Source organism: Mesoplodon mirus (genome assembly GCF_964341445.2).
Source record: "Mesoplodon mirus genome assembly, chromosome: 2".
Taxonomy (NCBI): Eukaryota; Metazoa; Chordata; class Mammalia; order Artiodactyla; family Ziphiidae; genus Mesoplodon; species Mesoplodon mirus.
Window position 1 is genome coordinate 161,628,189 of NC_138977.1, and position 13,931 is coordinate 161,642,119.

Sequence of the window (13,931 nt, forward strand, 5' to 3'; positions counted from 1 at the left end):
AGAGTAAGGGAGTTCCAAAGCAATACAATTAACTTGCACTAAGAGGGGATAAAAGAGATATTTGAAATAATATTATTACCTAGTGGAACACAGGTCATGTAAATTTTATACTTAAAATAAACTTGAGATAGTGTTTAATGGTGGTTCCAGTGGGGCAGACAGGTGAGGGAAGGGAACATCTTACAAACAGAAATTATTTTATATCTTAAATATTTAAATAAACATAGCCAAATAATTTAAATATGAACACCGTAATACATTACATTAATTTCTCCTACTTTCCTGTGTTTTGAAACAATAATAAAAAACATTTTAAGTTTGTAATCACCATGGTTTTCCCACAGGTGGATGGACCCCTAAGCCTCTGGAAGGCCTGTTTAGTAGCTGAAAATAGAAATGGTTATCATAGCCCCTCAGGTACCCAGAGTACCTCTGTTCCCCAAACACCTTCCTCTTTTTTTTTTTTTTTTTTTTAATTTAACAGTATTGCAAATGTGACCCCCTCCTGGCCTTCGGTACTAATGTAGTAAAACCTTTTGCATCTGGAGGCAGATGTAATTCCTTCCTAAAAGTCTTGGACTCTAATTAGGGCAGAGCAAGTGCCCATGTTGGAGAAGAACCATCTCCAGTGCCAAGTTGGTGAATAAAACCATACTTTCTGATAGCTAATCAGAGCTACTGACATATCACTTCCACCTGGGCTGCCACAGTTCCTGGAATACCAGGGCTATTTCTTCCCTTTCACCTAGTCTTTGACTAGGAACTCTCCAGAAGCCATAGCAGTGTCCTTTCCTTGACACCTGAATTGCCAGGCCTGTCACTCCTACCACACAGAGGACCCCGGGATCTGACTATTCTGGCAACCAAGTGCCTGGCTCTTCCCTTGTGCCTCATGCCCCTCTTTGTCCTGGTCACCACCAGACAATGTAGGCCTGGAAAGTACCATGGACTGGGTTCCCTCTCCCCAAGTCTAGTAATCTCCAGCATAACTGGAGATTTTACTCCATTCATATTTGTTGTGATTAATGATACATTTATACTTATTTTGTGCTCCATACTTGTCTCAATTCTTTTTAGTTTTCCCTCCTCTTGCCACCTTTTTGAATTTTTTTCCCTTCAGTCTATTGTTTTCTTTCTACCAGAAGCAAGATATTCTATTTCAATTTTGGGGGAGTTAGCCTAGAAATGCTTTAACTGAACATGCTTAAAGTCAGCCATTATCTTTATCTTCCTCTGGAGCATAGAGGATATGGAGAGCATTTTTAACTCCAATCACTCCCTCCTGATTTATGTGACACTATGTCCTATTTTAGTTATCTCACTTTTTAAAACACCACAGATTAAACATTATTACTATTTTACATAATCAATGTTTGTTTAAATTTACCAGTACAATTGCCATTTTCCTTGTTTGTATTGTAAACCATTCTTCTGTCACCTTCCTTCTGAGAATTTGAAGGAATTCTCCAGAATTTGTGTTAGTGAGGTTAGGTTTGTGGTAAATTTTTATCTGAACATGTCTTTTCAGATGACTTTAGTAAACATATATTTTAAATTGACAGTTATTTTCCCTGTCACTTTAAAGGTATAACTCACTGTTTTCTAGCTTTCAATATTGCTACTTAAAAATAGCAATTTATATTTCTTCAGTAAATAATAATGGTTTACTCTTTGGCTGTTTTTTTAAGATTATTCCTTTGTTTTCAGTTTCATTAAGATGTGTCTAGGTGATAAATTTCTATTTCCTTTATCTGTTTGGGATTGGTTGAGCTTCACAAATCTATGGATTGGTGTTTTTAATTAGCTGTGAAAACTCTTGGTCATTAACCCTTCAGTAAGTAGTATTTCCTTTGCCCTGTGTTTTAAGTTATAACTTTCTGTAACTCCAACGAGACATTTTAAAACTTTCTTACTTAATCATCCAAGTCTCCTGATGGCTCTGTCATATTTCCACTTCTCTGTGTCTTTACACTGAAATCTCTTCAGCTTCATTTTCTAGCTCACTGTTTCTCTCAGCCTTATCTAATCTGCTATTTAACACAATCCCTGATGTCCAACTTCTATAATTCTGTGAACTAGAAACATTTTAGCCACTTCAGATCCCCTCTACCTCACCTGTATTTTGTTCCAGCTGTTGCTGTGGGGAGTTTCCTTAGAATTCACACATGGTGCAAACTCATAGTACCTGGCCCCCATCCTCAGTGTTTTCCTGTTAGGGCAAAACATGAGAGGCTCTGGGCTCATGCCCTGATAGCAACTGAGCGTGATACATGGCCCTGTGGGATACGAGGTGACTATGTAACCTGCCATGTCCACCAGAGGGCCTTGATGAGCTCTACTAAATGTTCAGACTCACATTTTGTTGACTCAGAAGGAAATGGGACAGAAACCACACCTTGCCAGGGTAGCAGCATCAGACATTCCTTTTCCAGTGCAGTTCCTTCTAATATTCCACAGAGCAGTCCATGTAGCCACCTGGAATAACCTAGGTTCGCACACTCAGATCCACATTGAGCAAGAACAGGAACTGCTCAGGCTCAAAAGCTTCATTCTACAAAGGATCCCAGATCTTTTACAATAAAACCACTGATATAGTTTCCAGGTTCCCATGTGCTGGTTACAAGAGTCCCTGCATGCAGGGAAACCCAAAATATGGTATCCCCGTCAAGAATTGATAGTTCCTCAAAGTCCAGATTTGGTTCACCAATCAAAGTCACGTTTACCATAAACAATGTTGCTGAGTAATATCATTGATATACCACCTTATCAGGTTATCAGAGTTAGAAATTTAACCAAAATCCCATGAAGAGCAAGAGTCTTGTGAATCCCAATCACGTGGTCAGAAATGCCCATGATGGGCACTGTCAGACACTAAGTCATAAGGTTGGGCAGGCCTAGTAGAAACGAACAGCAAATAAAATGATACATGGGATTGGGATCAAGCAGGTCCAGAGGGCATGAATAAGCTCTCTCAGCTTACATCTTTGACCTGATTTGAGGGAGTTCTCCCAGACTTGCTAATGCAGGAAGAAAAGCTCAGGCTTGATTAAATCAGCATGGAATGTTGGTGCAAGTGGAAAATAAACTGCTGGGCACCACAGCCTCATTCAGAGGTGGCATTTGAAAGTGGACAGATTAGCCTGTGCAGCTGGTCAATGACTTGATGTAGGGAGAAGTGGCCTGAAGTAAGGCTATACATGGACTCGTGAGCAATGGGGAATGACTGGCCTGGGTTGATCAGGGACCTGCAAGGCAAACTGTTGGAAGTGACTCACTTCTGTGAGTTCTATGAAGGCTATAAACCCTAGAGGAAGCACCTCATGCAACCAGTTCCAGTATAATCGTGAATAGTGGTTGGACAGAGGCAGCAAATTGATGACCTTAGCAGCTCATAGTCATGGAAAGAGCATCTTCTACGATGGGGCACCAAAGAGCTGTCAGGGAAAGCAGACTGATCAAGGCTTGATATAAAGTGGTTGTTCCTAGTAAGAGCAGCAGGTGTTTCTGGATGAGATTAACATTTGAATCAGTTAAACTGAGTTTTAAAAAGTCACCCTCACCAACGCAGGTGGATATCATCCAATCCACTGAGGGCCTGAATAGAACAAAAAGGTAAAGAAAGGACAGTTTTGCTTTTTGCTTGAATTGGCATCCATCTATTCCTGCCCCTGGACACCAATACACCTGTTTCTCAGGCCTCTGGACTCAGACTGGGACTTATACCATCAGCTCCCCTGTTCTTAGGCCTTCAGACATGGACTGAATTACACCACTGGCTTTCTTCATTCTGCAGCTTGCTGGTGGCAGACTGTGGAACTTCTTGGCCTCCATAATCATAAGCCAATTCCTATAATAAATATCCTGTATATATCCATATATATTCTATTGGTTGTTTCTCTGGGGAACCCTCATCAATACGACCAGTCATTCCTCTGAGGTTATCAGTCCAGAGAGCAACCCAGATCCATCACTCTGATGTTAAGAGAGAATCCAGAGGATACCGTGAAAAGTACGGAGAATGTGTATCTCCTACCTCCATCACCAGGACTTTGTGGAAGTTATATTCTACCCTTTGTTGACTGAAAAAAAAAAAGTACAATCTAAAAGTTGAGAATTACATTTTACTTGGTGGACTTGCTGAGGACTTAAGCCCTGAAGGCAGCCTCTCAGATGTCTCTGAGGGACTGCTCCAATGAGGAAAAGGAGGAGCTAGGATATATAGAAGTTTTTGCTATAAAAAACATGTAGTCAGAACATCAAAAGATTACTGTTAAAGAAAAACAAATATCAAGTTAATGAATATGGCACTTTTTTTTTTTTTTTTTTTTTTTTTTTTTTTTTTTGCGGTACGCGGGCCTCTCACTGTTGTGGCCTCTCCCATTGCAGATCACAGGCTCCGGACGCACAGGCTCAGCAGCCATGGCTCACAGGCCTAGCCGCTGCGTGGCATGTGGGATCTTCCCGGACCGGGGCACGAACCTGTGTCCCCTGCATTGGCAGGCAGACTCTCAACCACTGCGTCACCAGGGAAGCCCGAATATGGCACTTTTCTATGTTTGGGAAGATGCAAGAGTCTGGGCTCAATGAAATCATGCCTTTGATATGCACCTTAACTATCTAGGGCCAGTATCCTGCCTTTCTTCATCCTGAATCCCTTCAGGGTGCACAGCCTGGGCAGGTGCAGTGGCTGAGGGCTTGATGGCTGCAACGTCCTTTGTTTACTGATATGGCGGTGACATTCTTTGTCCATACCTTCTAATTCTCTTTTGAAGAGTTGCAGGAAGAGGACAAACTTTAAAATTTCACCTGGGTTATCAAAGCAGAAACGGGTTTAGTTAAAGAGACAATTGAAAGTAAGAGAAGGTGAGTATGCTAGATTTTTTTTAATCCAAATTTCTCACTTAACTACCCAGTGGAGAGGGGAATATTTGAGGGGATCAGTAATTTGGAAACTGCTGCAATCATGATTGTGGTCTCCTTGAGAAATGAATCTGAAGTTGATCTGTGAGTTTGTGAATAGCTGTTGGCATGTATTGATTTTGTTTTGGTTGGTTTAGTTTGGTTTTCTTCTGAGATTAGTCACTGAGGTCTGTGGAAATGGCTCAATGCAGAATAATGAGCTGGGGTCAAGGGGTCAAGGTTTTTCACTTTCAATCAAATCCATTGAAAAGCCTCCAGAGAAAAGAAAACTCAGTAAAAGCGACTGGAGTGAATAACTTAGATTCTAAGAAAGAGCAATAGAAGTTATACAACTTGACAAATAGTGAAGATTCTTAGGAGCCTGTGGGACAATATCAAAAGAGCAATTATATACAATCCTAGAAGCAAAGTAGAGAGAAGTGTAATCCTAGAAGCAAAGTAGAGAGAAGTGGACAAATATTTGAAGAAATGATGGTCAAACTTTTTCAAATTTGGGTAAAGATATAAATAAATGTACAGATCTAAGAAGCTCAGCAAATCCTAAATAGAATGAACACATGAAAACCTGGGCTAGGCACATCTTAGACTACTGATCCCCAAAGATAAAAAGAATTTTGTAAGCATACAGAGAAAAATGTATAATACATATAGGGAACGATGGTTTAAATGATCACTGACTTATCAGAAACTACAGAAACCAGAAGACAAGGGAACAACATCTGAAAGTACTGAAAGAAACAGCTATCAGCCTAGAATTCCATATCAAGCAAAAGTGTCCCTCAAGGATGAAATGAAATAAAAGACATTTGCAAATGAAAGAAAATTAAGAGAATTTGTTGTCAGCATTTCCACACTCCCACACTACAGGAAATGCTAAAGTGAATTCTTCAGGTTGAAGAGAAGAAACACTAAGGTGAACCTGACTCTTCAGGAAGGAATAGTTGCAAATGGTAAATGCTTAGTGTTGGGCTGCACCCTGCAGGCCTACTAGCCCTGTGCTTGCCCACCTACAAGACGGAAGAAAGAGCCTGGACTCAGCAACAGAGACATCAATGGTTTAATTGTTGGGGGAGCTTACATGTCTGAAGCAAGGTCCTGGAGCAACACTCCACTGTGTGCTCCAGGGAGCAGGCAGGATATGGTGGCAGTCTTCACTCCAGGGGGAAGGGGAGATTATAGGTTATAGGGGAATTGATGTCAAGTGGGCTCATTAGTTACCAGGGAAACCAGTAGAGGGGCATGCCCCTCACCACCCCTTTGATGAGAACAGTCACTGGCTGGGGCCTGGGGCAAGTATGTAGGAAGGTCAGTCATGTGCTTAGGTGTAGGTGAAACAGGCACTGGTCGGGCAGGGGATGTACAGAGAGCAAGAGAACAGCCACCTTGAGTGGCCTCACCCTACATTTAGATAAACACTTAAGGCTATTTTTCCTCTCAATTTTTGGTTTAAACAGTTCTATGTATTTTAAGCTATTTCACTTTCTTATGAGGTTAATAATGTATGTTTATGTAATACATATGATTAGTATAGAAAAAAAGGATGGTGGTGGATGAATCACAGGACTTGACTTCTCCCTGATTTTGCTGGGTTTGTTCTATTTATGTCCACCTACTGTCATCAGACTGCCTTCAGAACAGGTATTTTGAGATACTTTGACCACACAGAACACATAGTTTTTTGTTTTTGTTTTTTTTTTCTCCCTACATTTACTATCTTTAATATTCCTTCAGTTTGTGAGCAGATAGGGTAGGGGGCCCCCCAGAGGAAAAGAACCAGTTATAGCTTTTTGACACAAGAGAAGCCATTTCTAGCCTAAGCCATTTGTGATCTAAGTTGGGCCACAATGCTTGTCTTTGAACAGGTCTCAGTAATAAAGATCTTAAGGGAAAAAAAGAACAAACGATTGTTAACAGGCAAGAGAAGTAACAGCAAAGATAATGAATCATTTGTAAAGACCCCCAGTTCTGCTTTGCTGGTTGAAATTAGCCTGAAGCACTTTCTTGAGCTGTTTTCCAGAATTTAACCACCACCCCTACCCCTCACCTCCCAACCACCAGACCAACTGGAGCCTCAGAGATGATGATATTGACCTTTTCTGACCTTCGAGACTTCAACTAAAGTTTGCCCCAATTTTATGCTGAATTTTCCTCTGCTCAATCCCCTTCATGCATATACATGTGCCCTTGGCTTAAAACTTCCCCAATTTTGCTGTTGGGGAGACACTGCTCTGGGAAAGATCCCCAGTGTTCTCCTTACTTGCTGCAAGTAATAAATCCTTCCTTCTTCCAATCTTTGACTTGGTTGTGTCTTTTAGCTCAACCCCACCAAGAGGCTAACCCAGTTTTCAGGTTACAAGTTTACATAAGTGAACATGAAACTATGAGCTAGAAGACCTGGGTTCTGGTCCTAGGCCAGCTGCTTACAGATCATGACTTTCCCATTGAACTTGCCCTGCATGAATTTCCTTGTCACTCCTGTGAAGCTAATCCACATTTCCATTAGCTCTCAGGAATGCTGTCAGAATATAGTGGCACCACTTGAAATTGTTGATTTTTTAAAAAAAATTTATTTATTTGGATCTTTGTTGCAGCATGCGGGCTGGGCTCTTAGTTGCTGAGTGTGGGATCTAGTTCCCTGACTAGGGATCAAACCCAGGTCCCCTGCATTGGGAGCACGGAGTCTTAACCACTGGACCACCAGGGAAGTCCCATAATTGTTGACAAAGTACCTCCAAGAAGTTCTGAGGGGTCTGAGTGCAAGTTAGAATTGGTTAAATGCCTTTTTCTATACTGCCGTATCCAGAGCCTAGGAGTTTTCTTTTGACTAATTGAACACTGCCATCTTGTGTGTAATTGTAGGAAATAGCAGGGATTAAATTCCTAAAAGGAAGGTCCTTAAAAATAACAAAACCATTGTCTTTTCATTCTTGTCTCTTTAACCTCATTTTCCAAAGGCCGAGACTCAGATGATTAAAGAGGAGGTCAAAATAGCCTTTTGTAGGCCACTAAGACTAACTTGAAAGGGTAGAACTAAACTTTAGAGGTCAAGTAGCATTTGAATAGGCCTTTTGGTGAAAGGGAGGGATGACCTGATGAGGGGTGCGGGGAAACCAATGGAGTCCTGGAAGGCAGGATGGTAGTTAGAAGCTCAGCCTCAGTGGATGGGGTGGGGCACTCCTGAGCTTGGCCACTTCCCAGCTGGGTGTTGAGGTTGGGTCTCTTCCTGTGTAAAACCGGGATAATAATGGTACCAGCCTCTAATCCTCCCAACAACCCATGTACCATTTGTAGTGCAACATCTGTCACAGTAAGTATATAATGAATATTAGCTGTTATTATGATTTTGCCCTTTAGACTAGGGAGAAATAAAGGAAGTTAATTAAAGTCACCAGCACCTTTGGAATCAATTCCATGTCCACCCCATTCTTCTAAAGAGATTTGAGGCAAGGAAGTGAAAAAAGCGACAGGATTCCTCCAGTCATGGCAGAGTATAAACACAGAACAATAGTAATAGCTACCACTTACTGAGAATTTACTATGCACCAGGCATTGATCTATGTGTGTTACATGTACTAATTCATTTAATCTTTTAAAAAATTTCCCAGGTTTATTGGGGTATGATTAACAAATAAAAATGACATATACTTAGGTTGTATAATGTAATATTTTTAAGGTGTACAACATGATTTAATATATATATACATTGTGAGATGATTACCACAATCAAGCTAATGAGCACATCTATCACCTCACATAGTTACCTTTTTTTCTGTGTGGTGAGAACGCTTAAGATTTACTTTCTTAGCAAATCTTAAGTATACAGTATTTTCATACAGTATTCTGTCTTATTTCACTTAAAATAATATTCTCCAGCTTTATCCATGTTGTTGTAAATAGCAAGATATCCTTTTTTATGGCTGAATAGTATTCTATTACATGTATGTTTATGTGTGTGTGTGTGTGTGTGTGTGTGTGTATATATATATATATACCCTTATACACTACTATATACACACACACCCTCACGCACTACATTTTTTTATCCATTCATGTGTCGAAGGACACTTGAGTTGTTTCCATATCTTGGCTGTCGACTAAAAAATTATTCACAACCTAAAAGCTGAGAGTTATGTTTTACTCGGCAGGAATTTTTAGGACTTCAAGCCCGGGAGGCAGCATCTCAAGTAACCCTGAGAGAACTGCTCCGAGGAGGAAGGGGTGGGGAGCCAGGTTATACAGAAGTTTTGTCACAAAGGGCAGGTAGTCTGAATGTCAAAAGATGATTGTTAATTAAAGAAAACCAGATATCCCAAGTTCAGGAATTTAGCACTTTTCTGTGTATGGGAAGATGCAAGGGTCTGGGCTCACTGAAATCATTCCTTTGATATGCACCTCAGCTCTCTGGGACCAGTACCCTGCATTTTTACATCCTGAGTTTCCTCAGGGCTCACCGTGGGGAGTGGCTGCAGTCTGATGGCTGCTAGAGGGCAGGTATTCTTTGTTTCCTTCCTGAGTTCCCTCAGGGCTCCCCATCCACTGTGGCTACAATTGCTGATGACTGTGACATCCTTTGTTTACTGATATGGCAGGCAACATTCCATTTATCAGCCATCTGTATATTTTCTTTGAAAAAAGTCTATTCGGTTCCTCTGACATTTTTAATTGGATTTAATTTTTTTGTTGGTGAGCCATATGAGTTTCTTATATATTTTGGATATTAGCCCCTTATCAGGTATATGGCCCTGTTCAGTAGGAAAAAGCATGGAGTAACTTTTAGTGATGTACCTACTAGATGTAGCTAAGGTAGTGTTCCCAGATAAATTACAGGATATACAATTAAATTTGAATTTCAGATAAAATGCTACTTTTAATAGCATGTTCCAGAGAATGTATAGAACATATTTATACTAAAAAAATTAATTGGGCACCTGTATTTTTACTTACTAAATCTAGAAATCCTAAGGAGTTCATTCCATGAGCACAGTTTTGATACCAAGAAGCCGAAGACATCAAGTCACTGTGTGTTGATAGATTTCCTCCATATTTGCATAGAGTTTAACATGGAGAGGACTCCAGTAATCATAGTATTGGCTCCCACTCTGCAGGAGGTTGTTTCGTTTCCAATAGTTCATATGGCACTTGAAATCTGGGGCAAGATCCCATGGATTTATATCCTAGTCTTGTCATTCTTTAGCCACATAACCTTGACTATACGTAGCCTCTGTGCTCATTTTCTCATATATAAAGTGGGAATGCTAGTAGTTCCCACCTCATGGAATTTCTATAAAGATCAAATGAAAATCTCTAGTGAATACGCAAAAGATAAAGGAATGGAAGCATGGGGGGCCGGGGCAGGGGGGCCGGGGGGGTGCGGTAATCAACAAATCACAAAGGAAGACAAAGAGGAAGAAAGGAAGAAAGGAACTACAAAACAAAGGAACTAGAAATTAACAAAATAGCAATAGTAAGTCCTAATTTATCAATAGTTTCTGGAAATGTAAATCAAAAGACACAGAGAGGCTGAATGAACAAAAAAACAAGATTCAGTGCTGTCTACAAGAGACTCACTTTAAGGACACACACTGGCTGAAAATGAGGGGATAGAAAAGGATATTTTCATACAAATGGTAACCAAAAGAGAGCAGGGGTGGCTGTTGTTATATCACATAAGAGATAAAGAAGGTCATTATATAATGATAAATGGGATGAAATGATTGTGAATATTTATGCACCAACAGTGGAGCACCTAAATGTATTAAGCAAATATTAACAGATATTTAGACAGCAATACAGTAATAGTAGGGGGTTTCAAGAGTCCACTTTCAACAATGGAGAGATCATCCAGACAGGAAGTCAATAAGGAAAGAGCAGACCTGAATAATACTCCAGACCAAATGCACCTAACATTCTGTTTATAGTACATTCCATTCAACAGCAGCAGAATACATGTGCTTCTCAAGTGCACATGGAACATTCCCCAGGATAGATCATATGTTGGGTCACAGACCAGTTTTATCCAATTTAATAAAGTTGAAACCATATCAAGTATCTTTTCTGACCATAATGATAGGAAATTAGAAATCAATAACAGAAAGAAAATTGAAAATGTCAAATATGTGGAAACTAAATGACACACTTCCAAAAAACCAATGGGTCAAAGAATAAATTCTTTGAGACACATGAAAATGGAAACACAATATGCCAAAACTTTTGGGATAGAGCAAAAGCAGCTCTAAGGGAGAAGTTTTAGTGATAAATGTCTACATTAAACAGCCCAACTTTACATCTCAAGGAACTAGAAAAAGAACAACAAACTAAGCCCAGAGTGAGTATAAGGAAGGAAATAATAAAGATTAAAGCATGCCGACCCACCATATTAATGGCACCATGATAACCTAGGAAGGAGGAAACAGCCAGAACTCTGGAAGCCCTGATAAGGTATCTTTGCACCAGTGAGTGAGAGAAGAAACGGAATTCAAAAATCAGCGTTGGAGACTAGAACAAATGGATGAAAGTTTGATGTGATATTTACATAGTCCCAAAGTGTCTCCCCTCAAATTACCTATTAATTACAAAGGGGAAAATGGTAATTTTAATGTTGAGAAATCTAACAGGCACCTCCTAACCAATTGATCAGAACTAACATTACCAATATTGGGACAAAGCAATGTCATGTGCCTTCTGACGGGAGGCACTGAGAAAGACACCAATCACTCTTACCGTATTCCTGCTGTGCATAACTTGAATCATGAATAAACCTCTGATCAAAGTTGTGTTTTTTGACTTTGACAGATTCTCTACCCCCCCAAAAATGACCCTCACTCTTCAAAACTATGAAAGAATAAGACAAGAAGAACACATATAACATGTGATCCTGTATTGGATCCTGATAGACATGAAGGCAACTGATGAAAATTTAAGTATGGGCTACAAATTAGATAAATCCATATTAAATTTCCTGAGTTTGATCACTGTACTGTGGCTATATAAGAACATGTTTCTGTTCTTAGGAAATACACATGGGCATACTTAGGGGTAAAGGATTTTGATGTCTTCAACTTACACATCTTTTTCTAAACTATTTCAGAGTATGTGTGTATCCACATATATGTTTACATATATGTGTATCTAAATACACATACTTACACATACAGAGAAAACAAACAAATGGGGGAAATGTAAATAATAGGTGACTGCGTAAAAGCTCTTTGGAGTTCTTATTTTTGCAACTTTTTGCAATTTTGAAATATCAAAATAAGTTTAAAAAATTGCAAAAAGAAAGATGAGACTTTGCAAGGATGCAAGGCCATGGCACAGAGGTCTGGTGGGTTACACTCAGGAGCCAGGACTTGGCCCAATGGGAGCCAGTAGTGGGTGAAGGGAAGGGGAACTTGTGAGAGATGACTTTGCCATAATGCAGAGGAGAAGGAGGAAGACTTGGGCCAGGGAACCAGTTTAAAAACAAGAACGGCATCAACAATAGACTGTGGAGATATCCCAGGGACCAAGTGATGAAATCTGACCCAATCAAGCGTCAGCATTCCTCACCGTGAATCCTCATAGGGTCCCTCTACTGTGAAAGGCTGGGGTGAGGAAATGCACACTAGTGCTCTTTGACTAATCCGTAATCACCTATTTATCTACATCAAGAGACTAATGATGTGGTTTATTCAGAGCCAGGTGGTGAGCAAACTTTTCTCTAAGACATAAGGTTTATGGCAATGACTTTAAATGAATACAAGTCAGATGAATGCATAAAAGTCCCATAAACAAAGCCATTATTCCAAAACCTGTTAAATATTTATCCAGAGCTTTCCAGAACCTAAACCAAATTTACTTCACTTGGGTCTATATGGAAACTATCAACTTCACTACATTAATAAAGTTATGTTTTACAACCTAGTAAATTTTGCTGAAAGGGATGAGTGCTCCACTTCCAAAGGTGCCTTCCTTTGTCAACAAAAGAATCTGAGGCAACAAATGCTGTTAAACATGAAAAAGGAGACCATTTTCCCCAAGAGATGTACAGAAAGTGGTTTGGATGTGGTTGTCCTCAAAACACACTGATATGTGACTTGAATGCATTATGCATTTTTTTCCAGGGTTAGTGAAAATTAGGAAAAAATAATCCATTGTGATGATGTTCTGGTAGCCTCATCTTCACACAGGAAAGACAGGTCTGTCTGCACCTGGATACTTGAACACTCGAGTCCTCAAAAGAGAGTGATGGTAACTTACTTGTATTTTCAATTTGTTCAAAAGTTACCTACTCGAAGTCATACAATAAATGAACCGTTGGTCTTGGAGCACAAACCAAGGTCTTTCACTCCCAGTCTGTAATATTCAAATACACAGTGCAGAGGTGAAGAGCATGCATGGGCTCCAGAGATAGGCTGTCTGAATTTGAGGACTAGAACAATCTCTTGCTAGGTACATGAACTTGTACTAGATACTTATCCTCCCTCTGTTCAGTTTCCTCCTCTGTAAAGTGGGTATACGATTGGTACCCACTTCAGAGGTTTGATGGAAGAGTTGTCGACTGAAAAAAAAAAACACAACCTAAAAATTGAGAATTATATATTATTCAGTGGACTTTCTAAGGACTTAAGCCAAGGAGGCAGCCTCTCAGATGTCTCTGAGGGACTGCTCTGAAGAGGTAAGGAAAGAGCCAGGTAAGGGATATATAGATGTTTTTGCTATAAAAAACAGGTAGTCGGAGCATCAAAGCCAGATATTAAAGAAAGCTGGATATCTCAAGTTAACCAGGTTAGTGCTCTTTGCAGTGGGCTCATTGAAATCATTCCCTTGCTACGTGCTTTAGCTCTCTGGGGCCAGTATCCTGTGCTTTCCCATCCTGAGTCCCTTCAGGGTGTACTCTCAGAGGCAGGGGCGGGGGTGGGGAGGGTGAGGGAGCCCATTTGTTTCCATCCTGAGTTCCCTCTGGCTCACCATCAGGCCGATGGTAGTGGCTGATGGCTGCAGCATTCTTGTTTGCTGATATGGCAGGCACC